At 43.0% G+C, this 6000-nt stretch overlaps 2 protein-coding genes across 2 annotated transcripts in view; both read left to right on the top strand.

Annotated features, from left to right (window-relative positions):
• The window catches only part of LOC100300510 (T cell receptor beta constant 1), a gene marked incomplete in the record, with an annotated part of 535695 nt that overhangs the window by 320704 nt on the left and 208991 nt on the right, over positions 1-6000 (top strand).
• Positions 1-6000, top strand: part of LOC509513 (uncharacterized) — a 283704-nt gene that overhangs the window by 87318 nt on the left and 190386 nt on the right.

Genomic DNA, 6000 nt, shown 5'->3' on the forward strand with positions numbered 1-6000 from the left:
CCACCTTGAAAGAGCATAAAGCAGAAGGAAAAGTCTGTAAATGGCCACACAGGATGAGCAGAAGGGGAGGTGGAAAACAGCTGGTGGGAACACAAACCCAAGGAAGAGGAAGGAAGCTGTGAGGGGGCTCAGATTCCCCAGTTTGCAGGGTATCTGTCAAAGGAGACACAGGATGTGACTTTCCTGGGTTCCTAACAATCTTTATTAAGACATGTAATTTTGAGCTTTTCACTTGGCAAAACTGTGCCTTCAGAAATAATCAGCAGGGGCACCCTGATTGCCTTGCTCAGCACATTAATTGATCCAGACCCAGGGACTCCTTAGGGGTTCATGGCTGCTTTTCTCTGCTGTCCCTACCAGAGGAGTTGAGCAAGAATCTCAGCAACTCCCTAGGTCCTGAATACTACAATTACACAAGCTTTAAAAGCAACAACTCTGCAATAAAATGCACCCAATTTGAGTATACGTTTCGATACTTTTTGATGAGATTTTGCACCTATATCGATAGATGGCATGACAATCAAGACACAGAATACTTCTCCCTCCCCTAAAAGTCCCTTCTTGCTATTTTACTGAGGTCTTTTTAAGTTCTTCAAGCTTGGCTTCTTAGTTTTTAATCATACGATCATAGCATCCAGTCCCATCATTTCATGGCAAATAGATGAGGAGAAATTGGAAACAATGAAAGATTTTATTTTCTTGGGCTCCCAAATCATTGCAGATGGTGACTGCAGGCATGATATTAAAAGATGCTTGCTCCTTGGAAGCAAAGCTATGACAAACCTATAGCATATTAAAAAGCAGAGACATTACTTTGCTCATAAAGGTCTGTCTAGTCAAAACTATGGTTTTTCCAGTAGTCATGTGTGGATGTGAGAGTTGGACCATAAATGAAGCTGAGCGCCGAAGAATTGATGCTTCTGAAGTGTGGTATTGGAGAAGACTCTTGTGGTGCTGGAGAGCCTCTTGGACTGCCAAGAGATGACACCAGTCAATCCTAGAGGAAACCAGTTCTGAATATTCATTGGAAGGACTGAAGTTGAAGCTAAAGCTCCGATACTTTGACCACCTGATATGAAGCCCTGACTCATTGGAAAGGACCCTGTTCCTGGGAAAGATTGAAGGCAGGAGAAGTGGGTGACAGGGTATGAGATGGTTGGATGGAATCACCAAGTCAATGGCAAGCTTTGGGAGTTGGTGACGGACAGAGATGCCTGGTGTGCTACAGTCCATGGGATCACAAAGAGTTGGACACGACTGAGTGACTGAACAGAACTAAACTGAAAAATCATAAAAATGCAAACTAAAACTAGAGTGATATACTATTTTATCCTAATAGACTAGCAAAGGTTAACGAACATTCAGTGCCAGGACTTCCATGGAGGTCTAGTGGTTAAGATGCTGGGCTTCCCTGCAGAGGGCGCTGGTTCTAGCCCTGTTCAGGGTACTAGTAAACCACATGCCACCTGGCACAGCCAGAAATTTTAAAACTTAGAAAGAATAGTACCAATTGAATTTTAGATGTGCAACCCTAGAAAACACACAACAGTTGCTGGGATTATTTATTTGGCTTAATTTGGAAAGCATTTTGTCTTAGTCTGTAAAGTTCACGTGGTGACCCTAAGGTTCAATTTTTATATACACAGGCATAGGGAAATATTATACCTTGGTATGTAAAGAAAGGTATAAGAATGCAGTCCTGTTTGTACTGGCACCAAAATCTAAAGGAGAAAACTAGTGGACATTAACTCAAGAATGGATAATAAATTCTGACAAACTATTCCAAAGAATAGCAAGAAGAGATAAGAAAGCCTTCTTCAGCGATCAGTGCAAAGAAATAGAGGAAAACAACAGAATGGGAAAGACTAGGGATCTCTTCAAGAAAATCAGAGATACCAAAGGAACATTTCATGCAAAGATGAGCTCCATAAAGGACAGAAATTGTATGGACCTAACAGAAGCAGAAGATATTAAGAAGAGATGGCAAGAATACACAGAAGAATTGTACAAAAAAGATCTTCACGACCCAGATAATCACGATGGTGTGATCACTGACCTACAGCCAGACATCCTGGAATGTGAAGGCAAGTCGGCCTTAGAAAGCATCACTACGAACAAAGCTAGTGGAGGTGATGGAATTCTAGTTGAGCTATTCCAAATCCTGAAAGATGATGCTGTGAAAGTGCTGCACTCAATATGCCAGTAAATTTGGAAAACTCAGCAGTGGCCGCAGGACTGGAAAAGGTTAGTTTTCATTCCAATCCCAAAGAAAGGCAATGCCAAAGTATACTCAGACTACTGCACAATTGCACTAATCTCACATGCTAGTAAAGTAATGCTCAAAATTCTTCAAGCCAGGCTTCAACAATATATGAACCATGAACTTCCAGATGTTCAAGCTGGTTTTAGAAAAGGCAGAGGAACCAGAGATCAAATTGCCAACATCCGCTGGATCATGGAAAAAGCAAGAGAGTTCCAGAAAAACATCTATTTCTGCTTTATTGACTATGCCAAAGCCTTTGACTGTGTGGATCATAATCAACTGTGGAAAATTCTCAAAGAGATGGGAATACCAGAACACGTGATCTGCCTCTTGAGAAATCTGTATGCAGATCAGGAAGCAAGAGTTAGAACTGGACAAGGAACAACAGACTGTTTCCAAATAGGAAAAGGAGTACGTTAAGCCTGTATTATGTCACCCTGCTTATTTAACTTATATGCAGAGTACATCATGAGAAACGCTGGACTGGAAGAAACACAAGCTGGAATCAAGATTGCCGGGAGAAATATCAATTACCTCAGATGTGCAGATGACACCACCCTTATGGCAGAAAGTGAAGAGGAACTAAAAAGCCTCTTGATGAAAGTGAAAGTAGAGAGTGATGAAGTTGGCTTAAAGCTCAACATTCAGAAAACGAAGATCATGGCATCCAGTCCCACTACTTCATGGGAAATAGATGGGGAAACAGTGTCAGACTTTATGTTTTCTGGGCTCCAAAATCACTACAGATGGTGACTGCAGCCATGAAATTAAAAGATGCTTACTCCTTGGAAGGAAAGTTATGACCAACCTAGATAGCATATTCAAAAGCAGAGGCATTACTTTGCCAACAAAGGTCCATCTAGTCAAGGCTATGGTTTTTCCTGTGGTCATGTATGGATGTGAGAGTTGGACTGTGAAGAAGGCTGAGCGCCGAAGAACTGATGCTTTTGAACTGTGGTGTTGGAGAAGACTCTTGAGAGTCCCTTGGACTGCAAGGAGATTCAACCAGTCCATTCTGAAGGAGATCAGCCCTGGGATTTCTTTGGAAGGAATGATGCTAAAGCTGAAATTCTAGTACTTTGGCCACCTCATGCAAAGAGTTAACTCACTGGAAAAGACTCTGATGCTGGGAAGCTTTGGGGGCAGAGGAGAAGGGGACGACAGAGGATGAGATGGCTGGATGGCATCACTGACTCGATGGATGTGAGTCTGAGTGAACTCCGGGAGTTAGTGATGGACAGGGAGGCCTGGCATGCTGTGATTCATGGGGTCGCAAAGAAGCGGACATGACTGAGCGACTGATCTGATCTGATCTGATCTGATACATTAGTGATGGGCTAGCAGGTAAAGAATCCACCTGCTTTGCAGGAGACACAGGAGATGCAGGCTGGAATCCTGGGTCGGGAAGATCCCCAGGAGGAGGACATGGCAACCCACTCCAGGATTCTTGCCTGAAAAATGCCAGGGACAGAGGAACCTGGTGGGCTACAGTCCGTGGGGTCACAAAGAGTCAGACACGACTAAGGGAATGAGCAGGGACACACATATTAGCAAAAGTGAATTATATGAAATTATCTGCAAAAACAATAATAATAAAGTATTATCATTTAAATTATTATATGAAATAATAAAAAATTATTATCACAGACATAATGCTGAGTAAAAAAATGACACGGAATAAAGTATAAACAGAATAAACCCCTTAGATAAATTTCAAAGACATAAAATACTGATTCGTATGTAACTTACAGATTCTTACACAAGTCTAAAACTGAAAATGGAATGAAAGTGAGTAAACACTGGAACTTTGGGATTATGTTTTCCCAGACCTGGTAGGGAAAGAATGATAAAATCTGGAAAAATAACACAGGGACTTAAAAATTCTCAGAGAAAATCTGTCTCCTAAGGTAACAGTTTCACGCTAGATGACTCATTTTATTATTTCTCTAGATGCTTTATATATCCATCACAAATACTTTCTATTGTTCAAAGTTGTTCTTGTTAATATAAAATAGCTACTCTGTTAATTTGCAACTGCAGTGAAGCTGTGACTGACGTACAGCAAGTTGTGTATTTCATTACCTGAGAGGGAAGGATGGAGGGGAGGAGGCAAATAGACAAAATAAAAAGCAAAGAAGTTATTGATGTCTAACTGCTTTTTTTTTTAAAGAAATGATGAAAGAGCCTAATCAGGAAAAAAGACAATTCAAAGTCTGGAATCCATGCTAGTTGTTTCACCAGCTTCCTGCCCTCCCAGTTAGACTCTCAGGTACCTGGAGACTGTGATGCCCACAGGAAGAGAGCACATCACAAGGAGGCGCTGAGGGGGAGGAGAGCCTGAGAGGAAAACGCCTCTGCTCTGCTTTCTCCCTGAGCCAGCCATGTGCCTGGTCTCCTGTGCTGTGTGGCTCTTTTTATCTGGGGAGCAGTGAGGTGAAATTTCTTGGATTCTAGATTCAGACTTTCTCCTGTGCTGCAAAATCAGGCTCTTCAAGGGCTTTTTGTGAACTTCTGTCTTCCTTACAGGCTCCATGGACACTGAGGTCACTCAGAGTCCAAGTCAATCTGGTCAAAGGAAAAGGCAGAAGCAAAATGGATTGGTGTCCCCATAAAAGGACATATTAATGTTTACTGGTATCGCAGGAAGCTGGAAAGAAGCATTTGAGTTCTTGGTTTACTTTCAGAAGCAAGACATTGTGAAAGGCACAGAAGTGTTCAAAGAGCGATTTTCAGCTGAGTGCCACCAAAACTCACCCTGCAGCTGGGAAATCAACTCCACCGAGCAGCGGACGCGGCTCTGTATTTCTGTGCAGCAGCCAGTCCACAGTGCTGCGCGTCAGCTTTCTTAGAACACAAACTCACGTGGCACCCAGCTCAGGAAATCAGTGGTGTCGTAGGAGGGTAAGAATTAACAGAAACCCACTGAAAGAGCATAAAGCAGAAGGAAAAACCTGTAAAATGGCCACACAGGATGACAGAAGGGGAGGTGTAAAACAGTGGGGTGGAACACAAACCAAGGACGGGGCAGGAAGCTGTAAGGGGTTCAGATTCCCCAGCTGGCAGGGTATTGTCAAAGGGAGACACAGGATGGACCTTGATGGGTTCCTAATAATCTTTATTAAGAAGTGTAATTTTGAGTTTTCACCTGGCAAAAACTGTGTCTTCAGAATAAGGATAATCAAGAGAGCACCCTGATCACCTTGCTCAGCACAATTAATTGATACCAGACCCACGATCTTAGGGTTCAGGCTGCTTCTCTCAGCTGTCCCTGCAAGGAGCTGAGCAAGAAATCAGCAACTCCCTAGGTCCTGAATACTACAATTACACAACCTTAAAAGCAAAAACTCTGCAATAAAATGCACCCAATTTGAGTATATGTTTCAACACTTTTTGAGGAGATTTTGCACCTGTATAGATAGCTGGCCGGAGAAGACAATGGCACCCTACTCCAGTACTCTTGCCTGGAAAATCCCACAGAAGGAGGAGCCTGGTAGGCTGCAGACATGGGTTGCTAGGGTTCTGACATGACTGAGTGACTTCACTTTTTACTTTTCACTTTCATGCACTGGAGAAGGAAATGGCAACCACTCCAGTGTTCTTGGCGGAGAATCCCGGGGATGGGGGAGCCTGGTGACCTGCCGTCTATGAGGTTGCACAGAGTAGGACACGACTGAAGCGACGTATCAGCAGAGGTAGCTGGCATGACAATCAAGACACAGAATACTTCTCCCTCCCCT

Source organism: Bos taurus, chromosome 4, assembly GCF_002263795.3.
Source record: "Bos taurus isolate L1 Dominette 01449 registration number 42190680 breed Hereford chromosome 4, ARS-UCD2.0, whole genome shotgun sequence".
Classification (NCBI taxonomy): Eukaryota; Metazoa; Chordata; class Mammalia; order Artiodactyla; family Bovidae; genus Bos; species Bos taurus.